We start from the raw sequence: 13,723 nt of genomic DNA, 5'->3' as shown, positions 1-13,723 counted from the left end.
CACACACACACACACACACACACACACACACACAGAGGAGATTGAGTTAACAGTATATCTAACTTAATTCCTACTCCGCAAAAGGCTTCTTGTGGGATTTGAGTTCTTTATTTTTACAATTTTCTACATTGTCGAATAATAGTGAAGACATCAAACTATGAAATAACACATATGGAATCTTGTAGTAACCATAAAAATGTTAAACAAATCAAAATATATTTTAGATTTGAGATTCTTCAAAGTAGCCACCCTTCGCCTTGATGACAGCTTTGCACACTCTTGGCATTCTCTCAACCAGCTTCATGAGGTAGTCACCTGGAATATGTTTCAATTAACAGGTGTGCCTTGTTAAAAGTTAATTTGTGGAATTTCTTTCCTTCTTAATGCGTTTGAGCTAATCAGTTGTATAGTGACAAGGTAGTGGGGGTATTCCGAAGATAGCCCTATTTGGTAAAAGACCAAGTCCATATTATGGCAGAAGAATCTCAAATCTCAAATATATTTTGATTTGTTTAACATTGTTTTGGTTACTACATGTGTTATTTCATAGTTTTGATGTCTTCACTATTACTCTACAATGTAGAAAATTGTAAAAATAAAGAAAAACCCTTGAATGAGTTGGTGTGTCCAAACTTTTGACTGGTACTGTATATGTGTTTAATAATTGTCCACAACAGACGCTTTCTATTCTATGTTGCACTACTCTAACAAAGGTCATTCAAGTACAGCCATCACATTACAGTGTTCTTTAAATGCTCCAATGACGTCTAAAGGTTTTTGTTAGCCAGCAGGTTTATTGTCCCCTTCAATGACAGCTACAGTCAGACCACCCAGAGAGAGCATCAGTGACCTTCCCTGTCCTGCCTCAGCATTGAGGCAATTACATTTAACTTATTTTTAACATTTTAGTAATTTAGCAGAAGCTCTTATCCAGAGTTATTTACAGGAGCAATTATGGTGAGGTGCCTTGCGCAACAGCACATCGACAGATTTTTCACCTAGTCAGCTCAGGGATTCGAACCAGCAACCTTTCGGTTACTGGCCCAATGCTCTTAACAGCTAGGCCACCTGCAGCCCAAAAGCACAAAGAAGGGACACAAATAGCTAGGGCCAGGAGTTTTACCTGATCATGTAATCTGACAAGGAAAAACTACTGGGCCTGCAATAGTCTATATAACTAGGGCCCAGAGTTGTTCCTGTTCAGGAAACATTGTCAGGAAAAACTCCTGTCAGGAAAAACTCCTGTGCCTGTGTATGGTACGGCTATAGCCTTGGGCATTCCTCTGACCATCACGAGGTTTAGCTATTGAAGTTCAACCCAGGGCAAGAAGGTCATGACCAGGGTTACACAGTTCACAAGTTCAGGCTCCTAGAGAGAAATGATATAGCCCACGAGGGATCCCAAAATAGTGTGTGTGTGTTTGTGTGTGTGCGTCAGGTGCGTGCGTCAGGTGCGTGAGTCCACTAATTTGAAGGGGCGTCCACATACTTTTGTATATATACTGTATGTGTCAACACCAATTCTGCTTTGGTAAGTAATGGTGGCCAATGTGGTTGGCTATTGTCGTAGACAAGTCATTCAACACATCATCGCATTGCACATCATCACATTACACATCATCTTCCTCTCTCTCTCCAAAATATAATTTGAGTTAATTGACATCACGCTACAGTACATTGGGAGTTACAGCCCTGTGATCAGGTAAAGAGCCATTGTGTTTGTGTGGTTCAGGCATGTGGACACTTAACCTACTTACAGCCTTAATCCAATCAGGGCCTCTGTCTTCTTTCCCTCCAATGGGAAGAGGTGTTGATCCTATGGAGACACTGAGATTTGACAGTTTAGTTATTTAGCAGACAATCTCATCCAGAGCAAATAGGGTTATGTGCCCTGCTGAAGGGCACATCAACAGATTCTTTACCTAGTCGGCTAGGGGATTTGAACTAGCAACCTTTCATTACTGGCCCAACGCGCTTCACCGCTAGGCTACCTGCTGCCACAACTGAGAGAGACCGTAAGCCATAGTCCTCAGACGCTATTCAAGACTACACCCAGGGAGTCTGAACTCTTACAAGATCCTCGCCCTCTTCTGCTTCCTTCTGTTTTTCTCTCTCACCCTCTTCCACACAGTCTTTTCTCTTTCTCTCTATCATCCTTCTCTCTGTTTCTCCTCTGCTTTTCCAATTCTTTTATATTTCTCTTTCTGTCTCATCCTCCTCTTTAATCATCTACCTGTGTCTCCCTATCCATCTCTTCCTTCCATTAGCTCTCTGCCTGTTACCTTGTTTCTCTCTCCTATGACCCTTCTCCAGTCCAGACGGATGGATGTGGTCAGGCAAAGGCTTTGAGTTTGATCATTTCTCCTCTTCATTAATTTACAGAGGCCTGCCATATTAGAAAAGCTACTGAGGCTTTTGAACTGTAGCCATTGTGAATGGATCCACATGGTTTAGGCTCTAGAAGACAAGTCAACATAGTTGCAAATGTGTCCATTCGGCTTGAATATCTGCTGAAGAAGTACATTTTGAAAAAATATTTTACTTCATGACCTGAACATAGCAGTAAACATTTGCTGAACATTGAGAACCACAATTGTTACCCACTGGGCACACACTGGTTGAATCAATGTTGTTTCCACGTCATTTCAATGAAATTACATTGAACCAATGTGTAATGGGAGTTGAATTGAATTGAATTGATGCGCGGTTCTTCTAGCTTCTAGGTCCCAATGCTATCTTAGTACTCTTACCATAAAGCCTTGTGTCATGACTGACCTAATGAGAGAGGTATGTGTCAGGTTAGTGGGAAATAACCATATGGTGTGGTCATTCCCATAAAAATATCCAGCATCTGGAAGCTGGTCTTTTAATAGACTCTTTCTAACTGAACTAAAGGAGGGTTGCGTAACTACTGTGACACCCACTCTGTTGCCTCATCAAGCAGGCACGTCCGCTGTATTGTTGATGATGATGCAGCAACATTTTGGACTGAAAGAAACAGTTGTCTGACAAAAGATTTGTAATATTAGGTCTAAACAGAAAAATATTATTTGTAGACTGCCTGTTTACATGCAAAATTATGTAATCCCTCAATCAAAGTTCTGGTGTGATTACATGGCTAGCAGCAGAAGTAAACCCCAATGGAATGAAATCGCACAAACCATATGAAAATGAGTAAAATGTAGAGTCAATAGACGATTCTACTATCTATAGGCCATCTACTGTATATATCAGATCATTTTATATACTGTCTATAAGCAGTGGTGTAAAGTACGTCAGTAAAAATACTTTAAAGTTCTACTTAAGTCGTTTTTTGGGGTATCTGTACTTTACTATTTATATATATATATATTTTTAAATAAAAAATTAAATAAAAAAATKTACCCCCTTTTTAGTGGTATCCAATTGTTAGTAGTTACTGTCTTGTCTCATCGCTACAACTCCCGCATGGACTCGGGAGAGGCGAAGGTTGAGAGCCATGCGTCCTCTGAAACACAACCCAACCAAGCCACACTGCTTCTTAACACAGCGTGCATCCAACCCGGAAGCCAGCTGCACCAATATGTCGGAGGAAACACCGTACACCTAGCGACCTGGTCGCTAGTGCGCTATGAGATAAGGATATCCCTGCCGGCCAAACCCTCCCTAACTCGGACGATGCTGGGCCAATTGTGCGCAGCCCCATGGGCCTCCCGGTCGCGGCCGGCTGCGACAGAGCCTGGGCTCGAACCCAGAGTCTCTGGTGGCACAGCTAGCACAATATTTAGATTTTTGACAACTTTTAATTTACTCCACTACATTCCTAAAGAAAATAATGTACTTTTTACCCCTTACATTTTCCCTGACACCCAAAAGTACTAGTTACATTTTGAATTCACGCACTTATCAAGAGACCATCCCCGGTCATCCCTAATGCTCGTTTGTAAAGGATGTCTGAGTGTTGAAGTGTGCCCCTGGCTATCCGTAAATTAAAAAATCAAGAAAGTCATGTCGTCTGGTTTGCCTAATATAAGGAWTTTTTTATTATTTATACTTTTACTTTGATACTTAAGTATATTTTAGCGATTACATTTACTTCTGATAYTTAAGTACATTTAAAACCAAATAGTTTAGACTTTTACTCAAGTAGTATTTTACTGGGTGACATTCACTTTTACTTGAGTCATTTTCTTTTAAAGTATGTTTACTTTTACTCAAGTATGACAATTGGGTACTTTTCCTCCACTGTCTATAAGTGTCTTTCGACCTCGAGTTCATGTGCAGTGTAGGCTCTGTTGTGTTGTCATGGATACTGAATTCTAGCAACTTTCCATTAACTAATAGATTATTTGCAAATGAGTGTCTGGCTCTAGTTTTAGCAGGTTCTTCTTCGCGTGTGCCCCGCACATGTGAGTGAATGCCACTTTGTGAGACACGTTTGAGCAACGTTTCTAGTTACTTTGTCAGACACAGGTCCTTGTGACTTCTGAGAGTTGCATCATTACAACACTGTAAAGTTTTTTGGCCCGAGACCCCATTTTGATATCAACATTTTTTTGTGATCCACCATGTAAAAAAAGTGATGGAATCAATGGCCAATGTTTACTTTTTTAATTGGGACTATGACAGTCTATTACAAATCAGTCGGACAGTACTTTTGACAGTATTTCAATCTGAAGGAAGTATGGTTTGAAGTGACTGAAATGCATCCGAAAGGTATTGGAAAGTTCAGAAGATCTTCAGGCAATAATTTTGTATGATCTTCTGTGTAGAAAAGAACATCATCATTGATGTTCTTTTCCCCCCAGTCTGATTTAGTGCCTGGTCTTGTCCACTCTGTGAGGCTTGTGGGCATTGTAGAGGGAAACAGAAGGCACATACATGTTCCTGAGAATCTTATCTTCCAGTGATTGTAGATTAAACGGTAAAGAAATAGAGCCACATTTGTAGGAAGAACCGCTCTGTTTATTACAACCTCATCTAGAGGCCCCGGGCGGTTCTATGAACCGAGCACAATTTTTACATTTTATTTTAGAGTTTCTCACACGACCCCATTTTCAAATCAGGCGATCCCAAATGGAAACGTTGCTGTAGCCTATGACCTAGCACCTCGTAGCCTACCTATGACCAACCGCATCACAGCTGTGCTAAAATCACTATAAGCCCCCCCCCCCCACCATATATTATTGCTTATTAAGAGAGAATGATGAATGATTTTGTTAATTTTTCACAAGCTGAAGTTCAAAGCATACCCTGAAGCTTCCTACTTTGCCTATTGGGCCACACGTTTTGGCTGCTGTCACCTTCAGAAGCAAACTCAATCTAATTAGGTATTGGTGATACTTTAGGACCAGCAGGTGGCAGTATGATACATCTCATTTAAAACTGGAGAGTGAGACTAATCCAGTGAGGCATATGGGATGGCAGGTCACATCTCCAGAGGTTTTTTCTTTTGAGTGACACCAGAGAGGAAGATGTGACAGAGGCAGAAGACCTCTCAAAGTGTTAGTCACAAATCCACTCAGCATGGATGAATGAATAGAGCAGGGGCCAAAACACTCTTTGTTTTCTCTATTTCTAATCAGCAACTTATTTAGAACTGGGAGGCTAGGGGAGTGGACTCTGTGAAAACCAACAGCACTTTGGCCCTGCAGGCCTAAAATTGAATACCTCTGGGCTTCACTCTTTAAAAAAATGGTGCTACCTAGAACCATTTAGGGTTCTTCAGTTGTGCCTATACGAGAAACCTCTTCAAATAACAATTTTTGGCTCCAAGTGGAACCCTTTCACTAATACAAGGTTCTACATGAAACCCTTTCGCCTCTAAAAGGATCTAAGTGGAAGCTTTTTCACCACCAAATGTTCTACCTGGAACCAAAAAGGCTTCTGCTATGGGGACAAACAACGAACCCTTATACCACTCTTATTTTGTGTCGTAATAGCAATCATATAACCGATTTGAAAAGGACAACATAATCTATCAGGGGAGACAGATTGTTGGCAGCCTGATAGCTACAGCTACTGTACATCCTCCCTTTCTGTCTGTCTGTGGATCAGCCTGGGAATTCTGACACTGTCTGATGAGAATGTCTCACCCTTGTTGTTGACTGTTCTGGGTTCAGTCAAACTGAAATAAAATGGGATTAACCCCTGGGATTAGAGCCTGTGGCTGCAGGGGAGAGTGGGGTTCATTTGGGATTACCTGGAGGTTGAATGTTAACCACCAGGCAACCACAGACCCAGGGTGGGCTGGGACCAGAAATTGGCCCTGGCATATCTTACACACCACCCATTTTTTTTCCTTTAGGCCCCCACACTGGCCCATTTTCTGTTGTTGAGGGTGCCACACCGGCCCATTTTTTCCTTTGAGGCCCTCATTATTTGCCAGATAATTATCATTTTGCACAAAATACCCAAGTGAGACAGACCAGCCCATCTGGCATTTGCCTGAAATGTCAGATGGCCAGTCCACCCCTGCATAGACCCCATATAGAGATTGTGCTCATTCTGTGTTCTTTGCTGTGGAGAACATTAATCTGACATCTAATCAACTCAGAACCACTTACTCACACAGCTATATCCATACTGTATTGAATAGTCACGCACTCTCTCTCTCTCTCGAACTATCTTGCATGCACATACTTACCTATCCACGCAAACGCACACACACCCTTGATATCTGAATTACTGATTGGTCCAGATGTGGGTGTGTGTGTAATTGTGTGTGTGTTTGTGCATGCACACGCAGTGTGTGTGTATGTGTGTTTGTGAGCTCTTTGAGTTGACCGCTCCAACTTGCTGAGCTTACACTGTATCCGTGGCATGGTTGCCATGGTGAATTTCTACATGGGCGATCGAGGATTGCATGTTCCGCAGCCCTCCACTGTGTGTCAAGCAGCTTTCTGTGGAGAGACCCACAAAAATAGAGAACCAAGATAGAACTGTGAAAAATAGAAAAGAACAAACAGCATTCAGCTGTAAGCACCCCTTCAATCGATACACTCACACACGCACAGTGTTATTTAACATCAGACTGTGAACTATGACAAATCTACACGTAGGAATTATTCAGTGTAGTGCAACCTGATAGAAATGCAATGTATAAAGCTGACACAATTCATTGTTGTATATGACAGAGAATAATTCATTTTCTACACAATACATTTCTATTTCAATGGTCCGCAACGATGCACTCTCCTGGATAGACCACTGGTATCGTTGTATAACACGGTGGGTTGGCTGGTGAAGAAATGAGAGGAGAGATTTCCTCATTGAAAAGCTGTTTCGGTGGATAATCTCGCTGTTGAATAGAATGTTCTTTCTACGTCAGAGGAGAAGACACAGGAGACATGATGCTATGCTTTGCTATATGTTCTACAGTGCATTCGGAAAGTATTCAGACCCCTTGAATTTTTTCACATTTTGTTACGTTACAGCCTTATTCTAAAATGGATTAAATCGTTTTTCCCTCATCAATCTACACACAATATGTCACGTTCTGACCTTTATTTCCTTTGTTTTGTCTTTATTTAATATGGTCAGGGCGTGAGTTGGGGTGGGCAGTCTATGTGTGTTTTTCTATGTTGGGGTTTTGAGTTCGGCCTGGTATGGTTCTCAATCAGAGGCAGCTGTCAATCGTTGTCCCTGATTGAGAATCATACTTAGGTAGCCTGGGTTTCACTTTTGGTTTGTGGGTGTTTGATTCCGTGTGAGTGTTTGTTGCCACACGGTACTGTTTTCGGTTTCGTTCATGTTCACATTTATTGTTTTGTATTTCATAGTGTTCAGTTTATGTTTTAAAATAAACGTTATGGACACTTACCACGCTGCACCTTGGTCCTCACCTTCTTCCACCGATGACAGCCGTTACAGAAACACCCACCAAAACTGGACCAAGCAGCGTGGTAACAGGCAGCAGCAACAGGAGCGGCAGAAATGGATATCTGGAGAAATGGACTTGGGAGGAAATATTAGACGGCAAGGGACGATGGGAACAGCCGGGTGAATATCGTCGCCCCAAGGCAGAGCTGGAGGCAGCGAAAGCCGAGAGGCGGCATTATGAGGAGCTAGCTCGGCAGTGCGGCTGGAAGCCCGAGAGGCAGCCCCAAAAATTTCTTGGGGGGGGMACACGGGGAGTGTGGCGAGTTCAGGTAGGAGAACGGCGCCAACTTCCCGTGCTTACCGTGGAGAGAGAGGGCGTCGTACCGGGCAGGCACCGTGTTATGCGGTGGAGCGCACGGTGTCCCCGGTGCGTGTGCATAGCCCGGTGCGGTACATTCCAGCTCCTCGTATCGGCCGGGCTAGAGTGGGCATCGAGCCAGGTGCCATGAAGCCGGCTCAGCACATCTGGTCTCCAGTGCGTCTCCTCGGGCCGGTGTACATGGCACCAGCCTTACGCATGGTGTCCCCGGTTCGCCAGCACAGCCCAGTGCGGGCTATTCCACCTTGCCGCACTGGACGGGCTACGGGGAGCATTCAACCAGGTAAGGTTGGGCAGGCTCGGTGCTCGAGACCTCCTGTGCGCCTTCATGGTCCGGTCTATCCGGTGCCACCTCCTCGCACCAGCCCTCCGGTGCTGGCACCACGTACCAGGGCTCCAGTTCCAGCACCCCGCACTTGCCCTGAGGTGCGTGTCCCCAAACCAGTCCCACCAGTGCCAACACCACGCACCAGGCTTCCTGTGCGTCTCCAGAGCCCTGTAAGCCCTGTTCCTGCTCCCCGCACTCGCCCTGAGGTGCGTGTTCCCTGCCCGGTACCGCCTGAGCTACCCGTCTGTCCAGCGCCGCCTGAGCTGCCCGTCTGTCCAGCGCCGCCTGAGCTGCCCGTCTGTCCAGCGCCGCTCCTGAGCTGCCCATCTGTCCTGCGCCTGTAGCTGCCCACGTCTGTCCAGCGCCGGTTCGAGCCGCCGTCTGTCCTGAGCCGTCAGAGCCGCCCGTCTGTCCTGAGCCGCTAGAGCCGTCCGTCAGTCAGGAGCCGCCAGAGTTCGTCTCGTCAGTCAGTCAGGAGCGCCCAGAGCCGCCCACCAGTCAGGAGCTGCCAGAGCCGCCCGCCAGTCAGGAGCCGCCAGAGCCGCCACCAGTCAGGAGCCGCCAGAGCGCCCGCCAGTCAGGAGCGCTAGAGCCGCCGCCAGTCGAGAGCCGCCAGAGCCACCCGCCAGTCAGGAGCCGCCAGAGCCGCCCGTCAGTCCGGAGCTGCGTCAGTCCGGGCTGCCCTTCAGTCCTGAGCTACCCCTCAGTCTGAGCTGTCTCTCAGTCCTGAGCTGCCTTTTCAGTTCGGAGTGCTTTCAGCTCGGAGCTGCCTTTCGTCGAGCTGCCTTTCAGTCCGAGAGCTGCCCCTCATCTGAGCTACCCTCAGTCCTGAGCTGCCCCTCAGTCCGGAGCTGCCCATCAGTCCTTGAGTCTACCCTCCAGCCTGAGTTGCCCCTCAGTCCTGAGCTGCCCCTCAGTCCGGAGCTGCCCCTCAGTCCGGAGCTGCCCCTCAGTCGAGCTGCCCCTCGTCTGGAGGCGCCCTCAGTCGAGCTGCCTCAGTCTGGAGGACGCCCTCAGTCCGGAGGCGCCCTCAGTTAGTGGGCTCTTATTGGGGTTCCCCGTCCGGGATCTGCGGTGAGGGTCGCTGCTCTGAAGACGTTAGAAGTGGGGTAATTGGAACTATGGTGGAGTGGGGTCCACCCTCCGGCCAGAGCCGCCACCGCGGAGAGAAGCCCACCCAGACCCTCCCTATAGGTTTAGGTTTTGTGGGCCGGAGTCCGCACCTTGGGGGGGGGGGGTACTGTCATGTTCTGACCTTTATTTCCTTTGTTATGTCTTTATTTAGTATGGTCAGGGCTGTGAGTTGGGGTGCAGCGTCTATGTGTGTTTTTCTATGTTGGGGTTTGAGTTCGGCCTGGTATGGTTCTCAATCAGAGACAGCTGTCAATCGTTATCCCTGATGAGAATCATACTTAGGTAGCCTGGTTTCACTTTTGGTTTGTGGGTGTTTGATTCCGTGTGAGTGTTTGTTGCCACACCGGTACTGTTTTCACGGTTTTCGTTCATGTTCACATTTATTGTTTTGTATTTCATAGTGTTCAGTTTATGTTTTAAAATAAACGTTATGGACACTTACCACGCTGCACCTTGGCCCTCACCTTCTTCCACCGACGACAGCCGTTACACAATACCCCATAATAACAAAGCAAAAACAGGTTTTTAGAAATGTTTGCAAATGTATAAAAAAAAGAAACGGAAATATCACATTTACATAAGTATTTAGACCCTTTACTCAGTACTTTGTTGAAGAACCTTTGGCAGGGATTACATCCTAGAGTCTTCTTAGGTATGATGCTACAAGCTTCGCACAATTCTCTGCAGATCCTCTTAAGCTCTGTCAGGTTGGATGGGGAGTGTTTCTGCTCAGCTATTTTCAGGTCTCTCTAGAGATGTTCGATCGGGTTCAAGTCCGGGCTTGAACCTTTAGAGACTTGTCCCGAAGCCACTCCTGTGTTGTCTTGGCTGTGTGCTTAGGGTCTTTATCCTTTTGGAAGGTGAACCGTCGCCCCAGTCTTAGGTCCTGAGCGCTCTGGAACAGGTTTTCATCAAGGATCTCTCTGTACTTTGCTCCGTTCATCTTTCCCTCAAGCCTGACTAGTCTTCCAGTCCCTGCCTCTGAAAAACATCCCCACAGCATAATGTTGCCACCATCATGCTTCACTGTAGGGATGGTGCCATGTTTCCTCCATACGTGATGCTTGGCATTCAGGCCAAAGAGTTCCATCTTGGTTTCATCAGACCAGAGAATCTTGTTTCTCATGGTCAGAGTCCTTTAGGTGCCTTTTGGCAAACTCCAAGCGGGCTGTCATGTGCCTTTTATTGAGGAGTGGCATTTGTCTGGCTACTCTACCATAAAGGCCTGATTGGTGGAGTGCTGCAGAGATGGTTGTCCTTCTGGAAGGTTCTCCCATCTCCACAGAGGAACTCTGGAGCTCTATCAGAGTGACCATCGAGTACTTGGTCACCTCCCTGACCAAGGCCCTTCTCCCCTGGTATGCTCAGTTTGGCCAGGCAGCCAGCTCTAGGAAGAGTCTTGGTGGTTCCAAACTTCTTCCATTTAAGAATGAAGGAGGGCACTGTGTTCTTGGGGACCTTCAATGCTGCAGACATTTTTTGGTACCATTTCCTTAGATCTGTGCCTTGACACAATCCTGTCTCAGAGCTCTACAGACAATTCCTTCGACCTCATGGCTTGGTTTTTGTATCACATCTGGCTGTGATTGGGAGTCCCATAGGGCGGTGCACGATTTTCCCTGCGTTGTCCTGGTTTGGCCGGGGTAGGCCATCATTGTAAATATTTTTATTTGGCCTTACTGCTATTAGCCCATAGAAATGCATTGAATAACCGATTCATACATGGAAAAATAAATACATTTTAATTAAGTTTGTTTTAAAGTGTCTGTCCWATATCTGACAGATATTCTTCAGGATTGGTGGGTCCCCTGTGGGACTGTTGAGCTAATGGAGGCGTATGCGATTAGCATGAGGTTGTAAGTAACATGAAGATTTACCAGGACATAGACATATCTGATATTGTCAGAAAGCTTAAATTCTTGTTAATCTAACTACACTGTCCAATTTACAGTAGCTATTACAGTGAAAGAATACCATGCTATTGTTTGAGGAGAGTGCACAATTTTGAACATGAAAAGTTGTTAATAAAAACATTTAAGTGAAATGCAATGGTTCATTGGATCAGTCTAAAACTTTGCACATACACTGCTGCCATCTAGTGGCCAAAACCTAAATTGCACCTCGTCTGGAGGTGCATTATGACCTTTCTCTTGCATTCCAAAGATGATGGTACAAAAAAAATGTTTTTTTTTTCTTTGTATTATCTTTTACCAGATCTAATGTGTTATATTTTCCTACATTCCTTTCACATTCCCACAAACTCCAAAGTGTTTCCTTTCAAATGGTACCAAGAATATGCATATCCTTGCTTCAGGGCCTGAGCTACAGGCAGTTAGATTTGGGTATGTCATTTTAGGCAAAACATTTAAAATAAGGGTCCGATCCTTAAGAGGAGATATAAGAAAGATGAGTAAATTATTATTATTTTTTACCCATATTTAACCAATTTGTTTTGGCACTAAACTACTTCCATATATACTTAAACTGATACCGGCTACCTTCAGACGAGTCTTGTAAGGCTTTTCACCTTTCCATAGATGGGTGATATTAGATTTGTAGGCCAAACCATTTGGTCGCTACAGACGTTTTCGTGAGAAGACCGATTCTTGGGATGTCTCATGGTCTGACAAACACCACTGTAGCTCGGCCACCTTCCACCGCAGATGCGGAAGGCCATTGACGGATGCGGTGGATTGAGACAAGATATGTCTAGTTCAACCCTCCTGCTGTGTTCCGGTCGAATTGGACCGATTTACAAGTTTTCTCAAAATGTAGTTCATTTAATCTGATTGTCATTAGGTTCCATGACTTTGTCCACACACATCTGAACACACAACATTTTGATGATTTTTGATGATTGTCACAACATTTTTGGTGTTTTATTTAACTTTTGTACACCTGTGGTGTTCCCGGTCAAAAATGACCAGTCATTAGAAATGAATGGGTGAGACTACAATTAGTGTATAAAATTGAGTTCAGGCACATGCCCATTCATCAAATGGACACACTTCCTCTCCCAGACCCCCACATGAATGTGTGTTTGAGCACACACACACAAATACATATACACATACACACACACACCTCATTCCCCTTCTTGGCTTCCATGGCAACCCCCACGGGAACCTTTCCCCAATAGAATCTTTCCCCCACGGGAACCACACTTGTTGGCATTCTCATAAATAATCGCAACACTGTTTCAATAATGTATAGAACTTTTCTCGCAACTCTGGTATATAAAGTTTTTTTGAGGCCTTGCTCACAATTCATTCTGTGGCAGCACAATGACCAAATGATATACTGTACGTGAGGCTCTTGAGCATATCTTTGATCATGACACTGGTGAGGAGGAAAGAATCCTTGTTAAACGTTGACACAAAGTAGTCTGTGATAAATAGCACGATATGTTTCATCTGAGTATGTGTTATAGTCAAAATAATCCATACATTATGCTTTTTTAAACTCAAAAGCGAGTTGTATGAGCTCAGGTCAATGAGGCCTACAGGCCATAAATAGCAAATAGAAGTTAAAAACTTGTAATGTTCACAAGAACTTAAGTTGATTAAAAGATCTAACACAACATTAGATGATAATATATGKATTATTATGGATTTACAATCAGCTATAATGGGGGCGGTCATTTTGGACCGGGAACACAGAATGAATTAACATGAAAGGAACACAAGAGGAGGGTTAAACAGAACAGGAGGGTTAAACACAACAGGAGGGTTAAACAGAACAGGAGGGTTAAACACAACAGGAGGGTTAAACATACCGTTACAATCACACAACAGGAGAGTTAACAGAACAAGAGGCGTTAAACACAACAGAGAGGGTTAAACATAACAGGAGGGTTAAAACACAACAGGAGAGTTTAACAGAACAGGAGGGTTAACAACAGCAGTGAGGGTCAAACATAACGGAGGGTTAACAAACAGGAGGGTTAAAACAAAACAGGAGGGTTAAACACAACAGGAGGGTTTAACAGAGGCCAGGAGGGGTTTAAACACAGCAGGAGAGGTTTATTAAAACAGAACAGGAGGTTTAAAACACAACAGGAGGGTTTAAACATAACAGAGGTT

Source organism: Salvelinus sp. IW2-2015, linkage group LG19, assembly GCF_002910315.2.
Source record: "Salvelinus sp. IW2-2015 linkage group LG19, ASM291031v2, whole genome shotgun sequence".
Taxonomy (NCBI): Eukaryota; Metazoa; Chordata; class Actinopteri; order Salmoniformes; family Salmonidae; genus Salvelinus; species Salvelinus sp. IW2-2015.
Note: the sequence above shows the minus strand (reverse complement) of the source record.